We start from the raw sequence: 22,100 nt of genomic DNA on the forward strand, positions 1-22,100 counted from the left end.
GAGATCAGCTTGGTGCTTTGTGACCACCTAGAGGGGTGGGATAGGGAGGGTGGGAGGGAGATACAAGAGGGAGGAGATATGGGGATATATGTATATGTATAGTTGATTCACTTTGTTATAAAGCAGAAACTAACACACCATTGTAAAGCAATTATATTCCAGTAAAGATGTTAAAAAAAAAAGTTAATGTTGTGTCTTATGCCTCTGTGCTCTAGAATCTATACTCACTATGTACAGCAAATGAATTCTTAAAGAATATATTATGAATTTGTAGACTGTATAGAGTATGCTCAGAGAATATAAGAGCAACAGCCTGAAGCAGGAAGAATACATTGTACAGTATTTCCAGAATTGTGATATTGGATGTCTCTCTGTCCTTTTATCTATCCTTTCAATTGTAGCAGGCCTCCTCAAGTTTCCCATTGGTAAATTATCACTCTATGGATTAGTACAAATCTATGGCATTTCTACTATGACATAACCATCTTGACTAAATCCATGTATGTGGACTGTTCTTACTTCAACAGGGCAAGTGGCTTGTCATGTTCCTTCATGTATGATTCCTCTGTTGACATTTGGTCTATTTCTTAGTATGCTTTCTGACTATACTATCTAATTCAGCCTGCCAGGGTGAACACAGAATTATACAATATCCCCAGATTTATAAATTTAAATCCCTCCCATTTCTGGCTATGTTAGCAGGTACATTTTATAAATCCTGTGCCTGGCTATTTTATTTTCCTATTAGATTATAAAATCCTGAGGTTAGAGAATATCTCATGAAAAGTTTATAAGTCTGATAGCATAAAACACAGTGGCAACACCCTCAAATCCCATGAAGTAGCTTAGTAATACAGATCTATGGAGCTAGAATAATTCTAATTTGTTCAGGAACAAGCATAAAAGTCATTGTCGTAGCTCCAAAAATGACCTGACAGAAGTCATTTCGTTTCATTTTTTTTTCCCCCACCGGGAAGGTGTCCACGATTTTTATATACTTCCTGTACCATAAAATAAATATAATAGTGCTCATAAAATCCTTCAATATCCAAAGTCTTTTAGGAGGAGCATGCTGTATTTCTAAGGGCTAATGACATAGATATTTAAGCTCATTTCTTTTATTCACATTTAACAATAAAATATATTACATTTTTTGACTTGTTGCCTACTAAACTTTTGTTGATTTGCTGTTTGGTTTTAAAACAACTTTCCCCTTTCCTCTTTTTAGAACTTTCCTCTTTTTAGAACATTGTGACAATTTAATAATTAAATAAAATTTAGCTTTAAAAAGAGCACTTTTAAAAAATTTTCATAATTTATGTATATGTACATAAATTTCTAAGTGATCATATTTGGAAAGAAAATTCATTTGGTGGTTAAGGGTTCAGGCTCTGCTGCCACAAAAATTGGAATTCCAATCCTGGTTTTGCTACTTTGTGGTTTTTGGTCAAGCATCTAAAGCCCTTCAAGCCTCAATTTCTTCATTTGTAAAATGAGGATAATAACTGTTCATAATTCATAGGGTTGAATTGAGATGAAATGAGATACCGTGTCTAGTGAAACCTAAGCAAATATTATCTGATTTAATTTAGGGACTGATTTAACAAATACTAACTATCTAACGTGCAGCCACAATTTAAAGTTTTTCTAAATATTAACTCATTTAATACTGCATTTAATACTTCAGCTCTAGCAACAAACTTTTGAGGTAGGCACTCATTACTTCTATTTTGTAGGTGAGGAAATACAACAGCTGAGAGATTAAGAGGTTACTACTCTAGATTAAGAGACAATATCGGAGCCAGGATTGCAACCTGGGCAATTAGGCTCAATAATTCATGTCCTTAGACAATGCTGCCTTCTTTTATTTATGTATTAATTCAACCAATTTATTTAGCTTCTACAATGTGTTAGGAATTTTCCTAGGCACTTGGTTTACACAGATGAAGAAGTCTCTGCCCCTAGACTACAACAGTTAATACTAAGAAAAAGTTTGTGAAAAAATAATTATAATACAATATTGCACATCCATAGGAGAAAAATGTGCAGTGGCTAAGGAAGCATAGTGGAGAGAAAGCTCAACCCAGGCCCACTCATAACATTTGAGGGACTGGGGAAAATACAAATGGAGACCCACATTCTGTATGCCCAAATATATAAACATTAAAAATAACGTTTCACAAAGCTGTTTCTGTAATGAAAAAATTAAAAATATGTGTAAATCTATGAATTTTTTATTACTAGAAGTTGGCACAATATCAAAGGCAACTGAATTAAATATTAGTGGACATGACTGTGTATTCTGTTGAAGGGCTGGCAATATTCAGATGAGTAATAAAATAAAAATAAGCACAATTAATAAACAAAACATATTTCACAAATATATTTTTCTGGACTTAATTTTAACAAAATAACAAATGATAATTTTATAATTGAGATTTTCACATAGTTTGTATACTGTTGATGACCTAAATGTCTAAATATACACTGTTTAAAGTATATAAAATTTGAACATATTTTCATCAAATTGTAAGTTTAAACAAATGTAGAAAATTTAAATTATTCTTTCATAGTTTTTCAAAAATTTATTTTTATGTATTCAAATATATCTATTAAAAATAAAATAGAAAGTGAAAATTATTAAATTTTTTTATTTAGCTACAGCTGAAATTTCTTATCCATTCTTTTGAAAATTTAATGAAATTGTATTAACTATTTTTATAAAAATCAAATGAATCCCAATTAACAATCAATATCCATGTAGTTGTCAGTGGAGGTGATGAGTTAACACATGTTACATCTAGACCTATTTATATAAAAATTTAAAAGTAATATGAATTGCAAAATTTTCCCAGCTGCCTGTTGTAAATACTAATTTTTGAGTAGCTCTGGAACCATACATTTGAGCCCACACACGAACAAGATAATGGATACTTGGTTCTACTTAGAACAGCAGCTTGTTTTGCAAGGACGTATGCTATCTGAAAAGAATGATTACTGTGGCCTTTCTCTTGCCTGTGGCCCATGGTTCCTGCTCACATCCTCGCCATACTGCAGCAGGGGCAGAGCCCACAAACATTTATGACGTTCAGACATTGTTGCTTTTTGTTTCAAGGATGTAAGGCTAGCGATATGGAGAGGATCTCCTGGGGAATGAATCATGTTAGTCATGAGAACAGATATTTAGGGCTATGGATCTTGCTGCGCTAGTGCTGAGCACCAGACCCTGAGAGAGAGGTGTCCATATGATTTTTCATAAATTTATTTTTGCTTATGATGTCTGATGCCCTCCAAAGGGCAGAGCCCAGCCCAGGGTCTTTCTACTTTGGGTCTAACAGTGATACTGTGTAACTACTACCTCTGGGACCAAGGAATTTTTAGATGAGGCAAATATTTGGTTGAATCTTGAAGTAAATAGTGCACCATGAGGCATGTTGCTGGTGGCATATGCAAAGGCACTGAGGTATTTAGTTGTATAGCCTGTTCAGGGAACTGTAGACCTGCCTGTATGGCTAGAGCACAGGAGGCCTGAGGGAAGTAGTGGGAGGTGAAGCAGGAGAGACAAGGAGGGACACATTATAGAGGTCTTAAGTGCCACTTAGAGTTTATCCCAAGACAAGGAGGAACAGTAAAGGGTTTTATACGGGGGGAGGGGAGGAGTTTGGATTGAACCTTGTTGTGGAGCACAGTTAGAGCAGGACTGGAACAGAAGCAGAGGTATCACTTGGGTTGGCAAAATTATCCCAGTGAGAAACAATGATGACTTTAACAAAGTTGTGGTGGTAGAAGTGGAAATGATGAGAGAGGCTGAGAGGGATTTGGGATATCAGATGTCAGATGTCCCAGTAGGCCAGGCACATTGTAGTGGTTTAATAAATGGTTGTTGAAGTGAAATGTGCTCCTGTTCCCAGTGCCTCCAGCATTTTAACTATGTACACTATCACATACCTTTGTTTCACTGTGAATTAATTTGAATATATTGTTTTAATACTTTGAGTTGCAAAGTGGGTACATTCTTACCAAGGAAAGATTGATTCCAAGGAGAGTCAGTACTAAGAAGTTCTCAGTGAAACTGGTCTGATGCTGTTGCACAACTGTGTTCAATTTCAGTATGAACAGTTTCTTGGCTATTGTCTCCTTGAGTCCAAGATGTTCATTTCACAGGTCTGTCAGGTCATAGATAATTGGGTTATAATATAGCTGCTCATCAAAAATTTTCTGTACATACTATATTGCCCTGCAGTTACCTTTGGTGAGAGTCTTTGTCTACTTTGTTCAGTGGGAAATAGTTGGAATCCTTCTTGAGTTTTCTGAATAGACTCTAACTTTACAGAATGTTCCTTTGTTTTTTAAAGTCTGAATCATTTATTTATAAATCAAGTTTACCTTAAAATGACTTTTTTGGATTGTTTTGTTGTGTTTTATTTGACTTCATGTAACCTTTCAAAACGGATTGGGAGCATATTTATAACACTTGTAGCTTGAAGTTGACCAGGCAATGAGGATTATGCTGTTTATCTCTTTAAAAAAATTCTTTCTTATTCATGCTTATTATATATCTTCTCATCATAGCTGGGGCCACTGGACCACTTGATGCAAATTTAGCTCCGCTGATCTCTAATTAAAACTTATCCTGACCTTAAATAGAGGAATATGAGAAATCTAGCCATAACCTAGGACTCCACACCTGCCAACCCTGCTACTGACCTTGTTACTACAGCTTCGAAAGTTACTGCTTCTGCCCAGATTCTGTATAGCAAATTCCAGGCAATGATAATCCAATTCTCCTAAAATATGGACAATAATTGTTTTAATCCACTTTTAATTTCACTCAGGAATTGAAGCCTGGTTCCTCAACCTCAGATTTCTGTCTGGTGTTCTTCATTTTGTGACCACATTCTAGATTATCCAACTGGTCCTGGTTTTCTCCAGGGCATGACATTAGCTTGTGTTTGAACTTTCAGTATAGGTCCACTACTTTTTGTCTGTTGTCTTATCTCTTACATATTTTACTCTGCATGACAAGATGGCCTTTCTTCAATTCACTGAGTTGAGTCTATTCCACTAGCACATTCCTCATTCCAGGAGACAAGACTGAAAATAGATTCCAAACTCTTCTATTGTGTCCAACTTGCTGAAGCAGGTTGATTGTGCCTTGAAAGATAAGCAAATTTGTATCCCATATAATGGTAAAGAAACCTGGCTAGATGAATAGAAATAGGAAATTAAAGTTAAATCATTCTTCTTCTTCCTTCCCATAGCATTTTTGGCCTTTATATTATTATATTATATTAATTATATATTTAAGCCTAATTTGATTTAAAGTTGTTTACATGGATGTCTCCCTCAGCAGATTGTAAACTCCTCTGTGACCCATTCTATTTTTCTTTATTTCCGTATTTACCCAGCATTAGCATTAGTATAGTGCTCTCCAAGTGGTAAACACAGAGTAAATGGCTGAAGAAACAGACATAAAATTAGAGTTTGTAAGATGCTTATTAACAAGATTAGTGTTTTATTCATTTCTTATCTCCCACATTAGTGTAGTGCTATCTACATACTGAAATACTTTGTAAACTTTTGAAAGAAGAATAGCATTCTTTTTTTTTTAAGAATAGAATTCTAATTCAGTTTTTCAAATGTCTGAGTTAATAATTTACTGTTTGAGATTTTTCCTGCTTAGAATCAGAACCCACTATTAAATTGGTTGTTTTTGCTTAATTTTCATAGGCAATGTGTTATTCTTTTTTTATAACCAGAATAACTACAGGTTTGTTCAAGTCAAATATGCTACATACTCATGATACGCTCTAACTTTTTGAGTTGTTCAGGAGACCCAAAGATGAGTGGTAAGATGAGTCACTGCCTTCCTGCCTTTTTCTTTCACTTGCTCTTTTTGTGATGTTTATAGGTTAAAAGAAGAGATAAATAGAGTGTGCAGGAATTATGAAACAAGACAAGAAAGAAGAGCTCAGGGAGATGCCCATGTAATGTTCTCTGGGGAATTCTATGCTAGGGAAGACTTGTATCCAGCTGTGGCAACTCAGGAGGCTTTCTTGACAAGTGACGTTTGAAATCAGACTGAAAGTATGGGTAGGATTTTAATGGTAGAAGGAGTAATAAGCCATTGGAAAAGGGAAGAGCATGAGCAGACTCAGGGAAGCACTATGTCTAGAGAATGTCAAGTGGGTTTACCAGGCTGAATCATAATGTGCAAATAGCAAATAAGTGGGAGGTAAGTCTTACAAGGTAAGGTGATGATGTGGGTGGGTGGAGCATAATATGAGCTTTAGGGAACTTGTACTTACTTTGGAAGATGATGGGGAGCCACAAACTATAACTACAGCAGGTCATCATAATCACTTGGGGGATCTTTGAGGAAGATATTGAGTCATCTCGGGTCTGTAGAAAGAGAACATTAAGGTGACTTAGAAAACTATACTTAAAAAACAAACAAGCAAAAACTCCTCAGATATTAATATTTCCCAGGCTTGGGAGTCACTTATGGATTATAGATTACTGGCTAGGAAATTCTATTCATTCATTTATCAAAAATCTATTGAGTACTTACTGTATAACAGACATTGTGCTAATTACTGGAAATATAGAAAGGAAGTCAACAGACACTGTCATTGATCTCATTGTTTACAGTCTTGCAAGGTTAACCAACACCAAATGAATAATTACACAAATTATAACAGTATTAAGTACTGTCAAGAAGTATAGGGTGTCATGAGAACATATAATGGGGAGCCTGACAATTCTGGGTAGGGGAGACCACCTTGAGGAGGAAGAATTTTAATTAACCTCAGGCCTCAGGTAAGGAAACTTTGAAAGTCATTTTACCAATAGTAATTCAGGGTAAAACAAAGACATGAAATAGAGTAAAGGAGGGGCTTGATGTGTTTCAGTTTCCTCGTGAAACCAAAGGAAAAAATATTACACGAAAAGTATCAGGAGGTAAAGCAAAAAAACAAAAAAAGAGCAAGAAGAAAGTGAGCCAACCTATTGATGGAATTATGCATTGCCAGGTTTTTAATGACACTTGATGCCATTGTCTGAGCAGTTAAATTTTGACTTGAGACTTTGCTCTCTGGAATTGAGAACTCACTAACTGCTCCTTTAGTGCAACAGAAAACTACATGGATTCTGGGGTAAGGAATTTAGAGTTTACAGATCATTCATGTACAATGCAGATTTACAAAAATATATAAAAAAAGGGAATACATTCTTTTTCCAATTTTAGAAAGGAAAAATGGCTAAGTGATCTCTTAGTTTTGAAATATTTCTCCAGATATCTTTTCTCTCTTTAGCTTTTACTGAGTCTTAGACATCTAAGAAAGTGATAAATGTCACCAAGGACATCAATTTCTTTTTCTTTCCTTGTTCTTTAAGTTGCAGAACTTTCTGGGCTCCTAATTTCTATGGAACTAACAAAGGCCCCTGTTTAATCTATGTTCCATCTGAGAGCTTAGATGTCCTTTTGAGTTAGTTTTCTGAAGATCATAACAACTTGTTTTTTCCTGGACCTGGCTTAATGATTAGCTCTGGCACTTACAAAGTAAAAATATTTTCTTGACCTGCTATTCAATTCATGTAGTGAGTGGAAGGAAATTGCTGCTTTTGAAGCCCAATTGCCATTGCATATATTAGGGAACATTCAAGATTTCAGAGTTGGAGACATCTTTCTAAAATATGGCCAGTTTAAACTTTACCTACCAGTCTAAATATTTCTTTTCTTTGTTTCTCTCATCTTTGAGGCAGTGGTAACCCATTTTGGGGTTTCCATTTGGCTCACAATGACTCTCTAAACTGCATCTGCTCTCAGAGCCTATCTGTCCCTGGAAGCCAGTGAATTCAATGGGATCCCCATCCAGTGCCCAGCCAGAGTTGATAGGACCAACACTGAGCTCCATCCAAGCTGGGTCAATTCAAGTCCTTTTCCTAGGAAACTGGGACTAGAAAAATGCAGAAAGTAACTACTAAACAGGGAGTTTAGCTTAGTCTGAGAGCACTTTGCTTTTGATGACAGTGTTGACCTAAAACAAATAGAATGTCAGTTATTTCTTTAGAAAAAAAAAAAGAGGGAGGTATTTGGGATGAGCAGAGAATTACAATTCAGGGTCTGCAACCATGGTGAGCCATGTGCAAGTTCCATACAGCAAGTGAAGGAGAACTCTTACAGAGAGGAAAAGAAAGCTGGGAGGGCCAAAGTAAACAAAAAGTTGATAGTTTTTCATTGGCTGAGTTTTTGCCAAGAAAGGAGTCTCTCTTCTTTCTTTTTGGGCTCCCCCTTCTGGTATCTTGACTTTATTTGATTGAGGCTTCTGTTTATTAATTTTTTACATTACCCCCTTTGATCAAGGTCTTTCTCTGAATGCATTGTTGACCAAGAGTTAAGATTCCTGGTTTCATTAACTTTTTGTCCCTCAGTGATAGAAAGAACCTTTCCTGGGTGTAATGTCTCATGTTGGAGGGAAATTTCACAGACTGGAAATCTATTGAAGTCACATTTGAGTATCAAGGAAAGGTAGGAGGGAGAACTTTTAGGCACTTTTTATCTAAAATCCGTATGCTATCAAGACCAAAGATCAATGTCTAATTGGAGATCATCTAAAGCATATGTTGTCACCAAAGGATTGATGACAAACTTCTAACAGGCCTGATCTGGATACCTAAAGAAAGCTGTGTCATCAGATGTCATCTGCTTCAATTCTGGATAATGTTTACCTTCAGGTCACCAGATGATGTGCAGGTCCAGTCGGGGTTCAGTGCTTTCTTCAGGTATGTACCCTGAATCCAAGTATCTATTCCTTAGAATTTGGTGGCACAAGGGTTGTTTAGCAGTATCTGATAGGGGCCTCTCTAGCAAGATTGAAGAGTTGTAGAGGTGCCTTTTCCAATGGACAAAATCTTCAAATTGCATGGTGTAATGCTTAAAGTCTTCATCTCCTGAGAGCACACTGTGAAAAGATTGCTCTACCAAAACGTGGTTCTTTTTTTTTTTTTTTTTTTTTTTTTTTTTTTTTTTTTTTTTGTGGTACGTGGGCCTCTCACTGTTGTGGCCTCTCCCGTTGCGGAGCACAGGCTCCGGACACACAGGCTCAGCGGCCATGGCTCACGGGCCCAGCCGCTCCGCGGCATGTGGGATCTTCTCGGACCGGGCAACGAACCCGCGCGCCCTGCATCGGCAGGCGGATTCTCAACCACTGCGCCACCAGGGAAGCCCAACGTGGTTCTTTTTAATAAAAACAATTGGGCCTTTGCAATAATTGGAATATCTCTCTCTTTATGGTTTGTGGGTCGAAGGAGGCAGGATTGAAGTGCACTGGGCATCCTGTGACTATCTCAAAGGTTAAGAATTTATGAACTCCAAAAAGTGTGGATCTGAGACTTATAAAGACAAATGACAATGCTTTTGGCTGAGGTATTTGGAAAGCCTCTACAAATTTTGCCATTCTGTTTTAATAATGATGTTAGTGTATTAGACTAAACCAGAGGATTAAAGGTGGTTAAGTACAGTGTAAGTGTTGCAAAACTGGCCAAGCAGTGCACACTTGTCAAAATATCTGACAAGTAAAATGGTTCTTTGATCACTATGATATTTGAGAGGGGTTCCCCAGGTAGGGATAATCTTTTCCAAAAGGACTTTAGCCACATAAGAGGCAATAGCCTGTCTTTAAGGGAAGGCTTCAGGCCAGTATGAAAACATATAGACCATGACTAAAATATATTTAAATACATTAGACAGAAGAAGCTGTATGAAATCCATTTGCCAGATCCCAAATTGCTCATTAAGCAGTTTAAAATGTCTGGAGCAGTAATAACAGGTTTCCCTGGGTTTTATTTTGGACAAGTGGGTCTAGTGAGGCAGGCAATTTTTGTGCTTTTGTTAATTTTTTCCACCAATATTGATTCATGAAGGCTATCACTTTTTCACTAGGACAATAGTTTAACGCATGTACAGTTGTGAGAGTGAGAATTTTAGAGTCTCCAGTAGGACTAGGTTGCTATTTGGTACAAACCAGAGACTTCTCTTTTTATCAAACCAACAATTGTTGAATTCCCCACCTCCCCCCCCCCTTTTTTTTTCCTGAGGCCAGTTGTTGGGCTTCTCTAGTCAGTTTTTAAAAATCATTATTTGGGGAAGTATCCCTTTGGAGCATTACAGAGGTTTGACTGCTGTTGGTCCCTCTAAGGGCAGCATTCCTTGCAGAAATATCAGGAAGGTGATTTCCTTCAGCTTCCAGAGTCAAGTTTAGAATGCCCCCAAATCTTACTAATAACTAAAGCAGCAGGTAAAAGTATTGCGTCTAAGAATTCCTGAATATAGTGGCTATTTAAGATTTTATTTCCACTGAAAGTAAGGAAGCTATGTTGCTTCCACATTTCAAAGTCATGAGCTATACTCTAAAAGTATATCTACTATCAGTATAAATGATTCTGTTTAAGGGCTTTCATTTGCTGAAGTTGAAGATTAAGAATTTTGGTGGTCTTTCTTTTAGGTGCCTTATCTAGATGTATGAGAGAGCTGATTTACCAGATTAACTAAATCTGCAGTGTACATAGTTTCTCATTCCATTCTGGCCCATTTTACTTGAAGGGAAGGGTCCTGGTTCAGCCCATTAATAAACATAGATAAATAATAACATAATAAACATAAGCTACTCGGGGGGAATCAACATCTGAAGGAAGGCCAGAATTTTCTTTAAAAATAATCTAAAGTCAATTGTAATAGCCATGAACATATTCATCAGATTTTTGTGTGCAGGCCTGAATTTTGTTCCAATCAACAGGCTTTTGAAAAGCCCTAGGATTTGTCTGATGAAGTCACCTAGCAATTGTCCAAACCTGATCTTATAATAAGTTAGCTGGCTGGTCTCCAAATTTTAATTCTAGAGATCTTTCAGGATTTTTCCAGTTAGCAATTTTCATCCAATGCTGCGCCTGGCCCTCACCAATGAGCATATGAACTAGCTAATACAAATCAGAGAAACGCTGTTGATAAGTTTGAATGACTATATTAAATTCCTCTACAAATCTGTGAGGTTCTTTGGCTACTTTGGAAATTCTTTGACTATGGCTTGCAGTTCAGCTTCAGTCTGGGGAATATAAAAAAAAATTAAGGGTTTAGCCTCCGGATCCTCAGAAAGCTTAATTTTAAAGGGAAGGGACAGGCTCTGATAAGTTTAAAGAAAAAGAGAGTGGGGAGAATTCCAGAGAAATGGTAAGTTTGATGAGACAAGTAGTATGGGAAAACTGAGTGTATAGAGGAGGTGTAAGCAGCACACAAGGGAAGGAGGAAGATGGTGCTGGTGGTGGGGCTGGGGCATGAGTATGAAGACCAGAGAGAGAGAGATAATGCCAGCAGCGTAGCTTGAGATAAAGAAGCCAAGGAAGAAGTCATGAGGTTTTGGAAACCATTTTATCTATCTTTCTTTCTTTTTTCTTTTTAAATTTAATTTAATTTTTACTTATTTATTTATTTTTGGTTGCACTGCATCTTTGTTGCTGTGCATGGACTTTCTCTAGTTGCATCGAGTGGAGGCTACTCTTCATTGTGGTGTGCTGGCTTCTCATTGCAGTGGCTTCTCTTGTAGAGCACAGGTACTAGGCATGTGGGCTTCAGTAGTTGTGGTAGGCGGGCTCAGTAGTTGTGGTGCATGGACTTACTTGCTCTGCTTCATATAGGATCTTCCCGGGCCAGGGCTTGAACCCATGTCCTCTGCATCAGCAGGCAGATTCTTAACCACTGCACCACCAGGGAAGTCCCTCTATAGTTTGTTTGCATCAGTTATTCTTTTTTTTTTAATTGGAGTATAGTTGCTTTACACTACTGTGTCAGCTTCTGCTGTACAGCAGAGGGAATCAGCCATACGTGTACATATATCCTCTCTTTTTTGGATTTCCTTCCCATTTAGGTCACCACAGAGCACCGAGTAGAGTTCCCTGTGCTATACAGCAGGTTATCATTAGTTATCTATTTTACATGTAATAGTATATACATGTCAATCCCAATCTCCCAGTTTATCCCACCACTCTCCCTTTTCCCTATGGTGTCCATACTTTTGTTCTCTACATCTGTGTCTCATTCTTGCTTTGAAAATAAGATTATCTATTCCAAACTTTTGGATTCCACATATATGCGTTAATACACAATATTTGTTTTTCTTTTTCTGACATACTTCACTCTGTATGACAGTCTCTAGGTTCATCCACGTCTCTACACATGACCCAATTTCGTTCCTTTTTATGGCTGAGTAATATTCCATTGTATATAGGTACTGTACCACATCTTTATCCATTCTTCTGTTGATGGACATTGCTTCCATGTCTTGCCTATTGTAAATAGTGCTGCAGTGAACATTGGGGTGCATGTATCTTTTTGAATTATGGCTTTCTCTGGGTATTTGCCTAGCAGTAAGATTGCCCGGTCATATGGTAGTCTATTTTGAGTTTTTTAAGGAAACTCCATACTGTTCTCCATTGGGTGTATCAATTTACATTCCCACCAACAGTGTAAGAGAGTTCCTTTTTCTCCACACCCTCTCCAGCATTTATTGTTGTTTTTAAAATTTAATTAATTTATTTTAAACATCTTTATTGGAGTATAATTTCTTTACAATGGTGTGTTAGTTTCTGCTTTATAACAAAGTGAATCAGCTATACATATATGTATACCCCATATCCCCTCCCTCTTGAGTCTCCCTCCCACCCTCCCTATCCCATCCTTCTAGGTGGTCACAAAGCACTGAGCTGATCTCCCTGTGCTATGTGGCTGCTTCCCACTAGCTACCTATTTTACATTTGGTAGTGTATATATGTCCATGCATTTATTTGTAGATTTTTTGATTATGGTCATTCTAACCAGTGTGAGGTGATATGTCATTGCAGTTTTGATTTGCATTTCTCTAATAATTAGTGATGTTGAGCATCTTTTCATGTGTTTGTTGGCCATCTGTATGTCTTCTTTGGAGAAAAGTCTATTTAGGTCTTCTGCCATTTTTTTGATTGTGTTTTTCGTTTTCTGATATATAGCTACATGAGCTGTTTGTATATTTTGGAGATTAATCACTTGTCAGTTGCTGTGTGCAAATATTTTCTCCCATTCTGAGTGTTGTCCTTTTGTCTTGTTTATGGTTTCCTTTGCTGTGAAAAAGCTTTTAAGTTTAATTAGATCCCATTTGTTTAGTTTTGTTTTTATTATCATTACTCTAGAAGGTGGGTCAAAAAAGATCTTGCTGCAATTTATGTCAGAGTGTTCTGCCTATGTTTTCCTCTAAGAGTTTTATAGTGTCTGGCCTTACATTTAGGCCTCTAATCCATTTTGAGTTTATCTCTGTGTATGGTGTTAGAGTGTTCTAGTTTCATTCTTTACATGTAGCTGTCCAGTTTTCCCAGCACCAGTTATTGAAGAGACTGTTTTATCTCCATTGTATATTCTTGCCTCTTTTGTCATAGATTAGGTGACCATAGGTGTGAGGGTTTATCTCTGGGCTTTCTATTTTTGTGCCAGCAACATACTGTTTTGATTACTGTAGCTTTGCAGTATAGTCTGAAGTCAGGGAGCCTGATTCCTCCAACTACATTTTTCTTTCTCAAGTTTGCTTTGGCTATTTGGGGTCTTTTGTGTTTCCATAGAAATTGTAAAATTTTTTGTTCTAATTCTGTGAAAAATGCAATTGGTAATTTGACGGGGATTGCATTGAATCTGTAGATTGCTTTGGGTAGTATAGTCATTTTGAAAATATTGATTCTTCCAATCCAAGAACATGGTATATCTCTCCACCTGTATGTGTCATATTTGATTTCTTTCATCAGTATTTTATACTTTTCTGTGTACAGGTCTTTTGCCTCCTTAGGTAGGTTTATTCCTATGTATTTTATTCTCTTTGATGTGATGGTAAATTGGATTGTTTCCTTAATCTCTCTTTCTGATGTCTCATTGTTACTGTATAGGAATGCAGGAGATTTCTGTGAATTAATTTTGTATCCTGCAACTTTACTAAATTCACTGATTAGCTCTATTACTTTTCTGGTGGCATCTTTAGGATTTTCTATGTGTAGTATCATGTCATCTGCATACAGTGACAGTTTTATTACTTTTCCAATTTGGATTCCTTTTATTTCTTTTTCTTCTCTGATTGCCATGGCTAGGACTTAAAAAACTATGTTGAATAATAGTGGTGAGAGTGGACACCTTTGTCTTGTTCCTGATCTTGAGGAAATGCTTTCATTTTTCAACAATGAGAATGATGTTTGCTGTGGGTTTGTCATATATGGCCTTTATTATGTTGAGATAGCTTCCCTCTTTGCCCGCTTTCTGGAGAGTTCTTATCATAAATGGTGTTGAATTTTGTCAAAAGCTTTTTCTGCATCTATTAAGATGATCATATGTTTTTGTTTTTGTTTTTGTTTTTTTTTGTTTTTTGGGTTTTTTTTGCGGTATGCGGGCCTCTCACTGTTGTGGCCTCTCCTGTTGCGGAGCACAGGCTCCGGACGCACAGGCCTAGTGGCCATGGCTCACGGGCTTAGTTGCTCTGAGGCATGTGGGATCTTCCCAGACCGGGGCACGAACCCGTGTCTCCTGCATCGGCAGGTGGATTCTCAACCACTACCCCACCAGGGAAGCCCGATCATATGGTTTTTATTCTTCAATTTGTTAGTATGGTGTATCACACTGATTGATTTGTGTATATTGAAGAATACTTGCATCCCTGGGATAAATCCCACTTCGTCATGGTGTATGATCCTTTTAATGTGTTGTTGGATTTGGTTTGCTAGTATTTTGTTGAGGATTTTTGCATCTATGTTCAGCAGTGATATTGGTCTGTAAAATTCTTTTTTTTGTAGTATCTTTATCTGGTTTTGATATCAGGGTGATGGTGACCTTGTAGAATGAGCTTGGGAGTGTTCCAGCCTCCACAGTTCTTTGGAAGAGTTTGAGAAAGATAGTTGTTAGCTTTTCTCTAAATGTTTGATAGAATTCACCGGTGAAGCCATCTGGTCCTGGACCTCTGTTTGATGGAAGATTTTTAATCACAGTTTCAACTCCATTTGTTGTGATTGGTCTGTTCATATTTTTGATTTCTTCCTGGTTCAGTCTTAGAAGGTTGTACTTTTCTAAGAATTTGTCCATTTCTTCCAGAGTTGCTTGTAGCAGTCTCTTATGATCCTTTGTATTTCTTCAGTGTCAGTTGTAACTTATGCTTTTTCATTTCTAATTTTATTTATTTGAGTCCTCTTCCTTTTTTTCTTGATGAGTCTGGCTAAAGGTTGATCAGTTTTGTTTATCTTGTCAAATAACCAGCTTTTAGTTTTATTGATCTTTGCTATTATTTCCTTCATTTCTTTTTCATTTATTTCTGATCTGATCTTTATGCTTTCTTTCTTTCCACAAACTTTAGGTTTTGCTTGTTCTTTTCTTTCTAGTAGCTTTAGTTGTATGTTTAGGTTGTTTATTTGAGATTTTCCTTGTTTCTCGAGGTGGGATTTTATTGCTATAAACTTCCCTCTTAGAACCACTTTTGCTGTGTACCATAGGTTTTGGGTCATCGTGTTTTTGTTGTCATTTGTTTCTAGGTACTTTTTGATTTCTACCTTGATTTCTTCAGTAGTCTCTTGGTTATTTAGAAGCGTATTGTTTAGGCTCCATGTGTTTGTGTTTTTTAGTTTTTTCCCTGTAATTGATTGCTAATCTCATAGTGTTGTGGTCAGAAAAGATGCTTGATACAATCTCAATTTTCTTAAATTTACTGAGGCTCAGTTTGTGAGCCAAGATGTGTTTTATCTTAGAGATGTTCCATGTGCACTTGAGAAGAAAGTGTATTCTGCTGCTTTCAGATGGAATGTCCTGTAAATGTCAATTAAGTCTATCTGGTCTAATGTGTCATTTAAGGCTTGTGCTTCTTTATTAATTTTCTGTCTGGATGATCTATCCATTGGTATAAGTGGAGTGTTAAAGTCCCCCAGTATTACTCTCTGTGTTACTCTCACTTTCCCCATTTATGGCTTACCTTATATATTGAGGTGTCCTATGTTGGGTGCATAAACATTTACAATCGTTATGTCTTCTTGGATTGATCCCTTGATCATTATGTAGTGTCCTTCCTTGTCTCTTGTAATAGTCTCTATTTTAAGGTCTATCTTGTCTGATATGAGTATTGTTACTCCAGCTTTCTTTTGATATCCATTTGCATGGATTATCTTTTTCCATCCCCTCACTTTCAGTCTGTATGTGCCCCTTGGTATGAAGCAGGTCTCTTGTAGACAGCATATATACAGACCTTGTTTTTGTATCTATTCAGCCAGTCTCTGTCTTTTGGTGGGAGCATTTAATCCATTTACATTTAAGGTAATTGTCAATATGTATGTCCCTATTACCATTTTGTTAATTGTTTAGGGTTTGTTTTTGTAGGTCTTTTTCTTCTCTTGTGTTTCCTGCCTAGAGAAGTTCGTTTAGCATTTGTTGTAAAGCTGGTTTGGTGGTGCTGAATTCTCTTAACTTTTGCCTGTCTGTAAAGGTTTTAATTTCTCCTTTGTCTCTGAATGAGATCCTTGCTAGGTAGAGTAATCTTCATTGTAGGTTTTTTCCCTTTCATCACTTTAAATATGTCCTGCCACTCCCTCTGGCTTGCAGACTTTCTGCTGAAAGATCAGCTATTAACCTATGGGGATTCCTGTCTGTTATTTGTTTCTTTTCCTTTGCTGCTTTTAATATTTTGTCTTTGTATTTAATTTTTTTAGTTTGATTAATATGTGTCTTGGCATGTTTCTCCTGGGGTTTATCCTATATATGACTCTCTGTGCTTCCTGAACTTGGTTGATTATTTCCTTTCCCATGTTAGGGAAGTTTTCAACTATAAATTCTTCAAATATTTTCTCAGATGCTTTCTCCTTTTCTTCTGGGTTTTGTATAATTCGAATGTTGGTGCATTTACTGTTGTACCAGAGGTCTCTGAAACTGCCCTCATTTCTTTTCATTCTGTTTTCTTCTTTCTGCTCTGCAGCAGTTATTTCCACCATTCTATCTTCCAGCTCAGTTATCTGTTCTTCTGCCTCAGTTATTCTGCTGTTGATTCTTTCTAGTGTATTTTTCATTTCAGTTATTGTGTTGTTCATTACTGATTGTTTGTTCTTTAGTTCTTCTAGGTACTTGTTAAACATTTCTTGTATCCTTTGATCCATGCCTCCATTCTATTTCTGAGATCTTGGATCATCTTTACTATCATTACTGTGAATTCTTTTTCAGGTAGATTGCCTACTTCCTCTTCATTTATTTGGTCCTGTGAGTTTTTACCTTGCTCCTTCATCTGCAACCTACTTCTCTCTCCTCTAATTTTGTCTAAGTTACTGTGTTTGTGGTCTCCTTTCTGCAGGCTGCAGAGTCGTAGTTCCTCTTGCTTCTGTTGTCTGCCCCATGGTGGGTGAGGTTGGTCCAGGAGATTGTGTAGATTTTCTGGTGGGAGGGACTGGTGCCTGCACTATACAATTGCCTTGGTTCAGTCACGTGTTCAGTCAGTCTCAACATTTTATTTTCTCAAGGCAGCATCCTTGGAACAGCTCTCACCGAGGGAATGGTGGGCAGATGACCTTCTAAGAGAGCCAAGCTTGCAAGGTGCCTTGGAGTTATATTCAAAATCTTGTAATAAACTATAATAGGAAAGAATCCTCTGATGCACCAGTGTGTCCCTCTGGCTCATTCTCTCTCCCGCATGTCTTCTGGGTGCTGAGACGGGATGCAGACCTGGCCACACACAGCGGCTGCACCTTCCACCCCAGACTAGAGCTGCATGGTGCCCCAGTGATGGTGAAGGAGCTGATGCAGACACAGCTGCAGAAGGCAAGCAGCTCAGCCTCCCCGTGGTGCTACAGCAGCGCCACCTCCTTCTCTGGCTCGGTGCTCACTACTGGTGCTGGAGGACAGTGCCTGCCTCAGTTATTCTTAAAATCTTATTTTGCAGAGAGGCAAATTTAGGCTTCTGATAATGTTTGGAAGCCTCCAAATACCAATCGAAATAAGCATTCTGTTCAATTTTAACACTATTGTAGTGCAATTCAGTTTTAAGAAATTTAAGTTGAGGATTTCAAAAATTCCCCATAATGACCACTGGTATCCTAAATTACTTTTGGTCAGGTAGGTCCATTTAGCTAGAAATGCACATGAGGAAGGACATCACTTTTTAAACATAAAAATCAGCTGGAATTTCTGTAGGGGGTGTGCTTTTGAAATATTTAGATAACTGGGATTCCATTTCTCAGAGTTTTGTTTTTGTTCAAGGAAAATAAGTATTTTCAAAGCCTTCAACAGCACAGACAGCATATAGCTCAAACAATTCAAACAGTTTGCAATGCAAACAATCTGCAGACCTAATACCTAATACCAGTCGGTTCTAAGGGAACAGCTTGATCTCGTAGGAGAAAGGGCAAAGGATTTTCAGCCAGTTCCCATAGAATAGGCCCTATTTCAAAGGAATGGGCTGAAGGCTTAACTAGCACAGTTTCCTTTGAAACAGTCTTATCTCAAAATCATACCAAAGTGCCGAATGAGTGGTCACACATAGAAGAAGGCCTTAACTGGAAAGATGAAACCTTAAAACAGATCCTGGATAAAGCCTGGAGAGCTTCAAATACAAGAATGGCATAAGCTTGGATCCAGGAGAGAAGCAAACCTTCAAGCTCCAGGGTCAGTGATAAAAGCAGTGAGCTCAATGGGCTCAATCGTGGGTACCCCATCTGTGTGTCCACCAGCCCCAGAGCCTATGGGGGTCTTTTCTGGTCCCTGAATGGGCCATCAAAATGTTGACATAAACCAAATAGTCTGCCAGTTATTTCCCCAGGGGTGAAAAACAGATTTATTCAAGATCAGCAGAGGATTGCAATTCGGGGTCTTCAGCCATGGTGAGCTACCTTCAAGTCGCTGCATGGCAAGTGAAGGAGAAGTCTTTTATAGTGGGGCAAAAGGAAGTTGGGAGGCTACACGAAACAAAATCCCTGGCTTTTCATTGACAAAGTCCTTGCCAGGGAAGGTAAGTCTTTGGGGCTTCTTGTTGGGCTCTGCTATTGTCACAGGGCATGAGAGCTCTCCCTTCTGGTCTCCTGACTCTATTTTATTGAGGTTTCTGTTTATTAGTTTTTTAGAATAGACAAAGAGTGTTATAGCAATAAAGGGAAGATTATATTTGAAAAGTTAGAACCAAAGGAATCACTTCAAGCTCAGTTGTAGCATCAGTTAATCAGGGTCATATTTTACCTGTTTCCACCCTGCAATTTCTCCCTGGGCTGTGAATAAACCATCCTGCCCTGTCCCCTCTGTACCCGTTGGGGCTGGTAGGCACCAGGTCTGGATAGGTTCCAAGAGTTGTGTTTTGAATAGGTTGAGATGTCCTTGTGACAACGAAGTGGAGACCTCAAACAGTCAATTGAATGAGAGAATTTGAAACTTTATCTCAGATGAAAATATAAATTTAGGGATCATAAATGTAAATAGGGCTTCCCTGGTGGCGCAGTGGTTGAGAATCCGCCTGCCGATGCAGGAGACACGGGTTCGTGCCCTGGTCCGGGAAGATCCCACATGCCGCGGAGCAACTAAGCCCGTGAGCCGTGGCCGCTGAGCCTGCGCGTCCGGAGCCTGTGCTCCGCAACGGGAGAGGCCACAACAGTGAGAGGCCCGCATACCGCAAAAAAAAAAAAAAATAAAAAAAAATAAATGTAAATAAATAGAATTTATATAGCCTTTGGAACCAGGGTAATAGATAAGGTAATCACATTATAGCAAGTCTAAATTCTGCAATTAAAATTTCCTTTCCTACATTGAATTTACAGTTTACTTACTTAACTTTTGATAATAAAATTTCTTCTGGAACACAACTTTTGCTTTATTCGTGAGCAGACTGTACTATTGATATTTTATGCTCTTTCCAGCAATGTATGAGTCTTTATTTCTTTACTTCACTGACAACACTGTGTATTATTTTAAAAAATATTTACCAGTATTATATGCAAAGACTCAGAGAACATTGTTTAAAGTTGTACTTCTTTGATTATTATGATTGAGCATTTTTTCATATATTTATCAATCACCTGTCTTTCTTTTTTACAGAGTTGCCTGTTCATATCTTCTTGCTATTTTCTCTTGGGAATTCAATTTTTATGTTAATAACTAGTGAAAGCTTTTTCTATAGCAGGGACCTTGTATCTGTGGATGTCATTTATATTGAAAACTTATCCCCAGTTATCACTTTCCTTTTCATTAACATTTTTTATTATTGTTGCTTGACCTACATATTTACATTTTTCATAGTTCAATCAATTATTCTGTTATTTCTTAATCTCTGCATTTGGTGTGCATTTTTTAAAGAAAATTTTCCTTATATTTACTTATTTTTATCGTACATTAATTATTTCATTGAAAAATCTAACCCATCTCAGATTTATTTTGGTGTATGAGTGAGATAAGTTTCTATTTTTTTTCTGAGTAACAAAGCATTATTCCTTCATGGTATGCTTGTTTGTTTTGCTGGTAGTTTAGGTGATTTAATAACATGATGTAAAATAACATATCCAAATAGCTTGGCATGTATCTGTTTCTAAAGGGTGTTAAAATACTTGTTGATGATTTGAGTAAGTTATATTCTCTAGTCTTTGAGGGAAAAAAATTAAGGCCACTTAAACTCTATTCCTTTCTGACATAATTGCTGTTTCCACCTCTCATAGTAAAGGGATTAGTCCAGATGACATTCTGAGAAACCTTTAAGTGCACTTGTCCTCTGAGCATTCTAATGCCTGCAAACATTACCCTTTGTAATGTACTTTTAGGATAAAGACACTAAAGATACAAGGTGAGGGTATGCACATTTCTTTTAGACTCTAGGTTACTCCTAGGAGTTGCTTCTCTATTGAAAGTGAGATTTGTAAGCAGTAGTGCTTGAGGCCCTTTCTCCTAAATTCTTTCAAGCATGTTACATTTCTATTAAGATCTTTTTTATTTTATGCATTTTCCCCTTAGCTTTTTAAATGTATCCATATAAGCCTAGACATATAAAATCCACTATCTTCTTGCAGTAGATTAAATAACCCACTATTATTCTAGGACTGCTCTATTTTATCAAATAGAGCAGTCCTAGAATAAATGCAATTATCTATTCATTTATATCTATGCTTATTTGTTTATCTGTCTCTTTGTCTATCTAGTGAGACTTAAAATAGCCAAATCTAATAAGAGTAATAAGGGAATCCTAGTACAGTGTCTCAAAGAGAACAGTGGGTAAATAAGTATTTGGTATTTATAGATAATCATGAAGACAATGCTGAAATCAGAATTTCTTTATGCTTTCATGGTCTTAGATACAAAGTGTGTTGAGGACTTTCAGAGTGATTTGGGCCCAGTATTATCTGATTATATCTTCCCCAAACTATTTTTCTTCTAAGGCTTTTTACTCTCATTTGTAACTCTTTGTTTGTCTACCCACTAATAAATGAACCAATTCACTAAGGTTTGGATTACCTTTCTTTTTTTATCTTTTAATATCTGTTTTACAGTGGGACTTCATACCAACTCAAAATAATATTTGGAAAATAGAAAAACAACAAAAAACTAATTCATGAGCTATAGTGGAAATATACTGTCATTCCATCTCTAGGGATCTGTGGTAAAGAATGAGGTAGAAAAGCAAAAATAAATGTTAAGTTAGAAGTGAGATCAAGAGAGACATGGAGTCCATTGTAGCTCAGTTTTTATAGTTTAGAGTCAGGATCTTATCCTGCGGTCCAGGACTGACTTTGTTATGAGGAAGGGAGGAAAGGAATGAGTGCCTACATACTATAAAACTCAGTGTAAAATTTCAGCTATATATAATTATTTACATTTTGGGGGGAGGTAGGGAGACGATTCATAGCTTTAATCACATATTTATAGGAATTTGTGGTCACAAAATGGTGAAGAACCACTGATAATAGGGTAACCAGGATTATAATAAATGAAAATTTTCTCTTTTGAGTTCTGTCAGGAAATTAATTCTTTCAACATTTCTCTCCCTTCCTTTCCTTTGCCCTAATTCCCTCTGAGGAATTTAATGTATCTAGAGTTATTTTGCTAAAGC

Source organism: Kogia breviceps, chromosome 17, assembly GCF_026419965.1.
Source record: "Kogia breviceps isolate mKogBre1 chromosome 17, mKogBre1 haplotype 1, whole genome shotgun sequence".
In the NCBI taxonomy this organism is placed as follows: Eukaryota; Metazoa; Chordata; class Mammalia; order Artiodactyla; family Physeteridae; genus Kogia; species Kogia breviceps.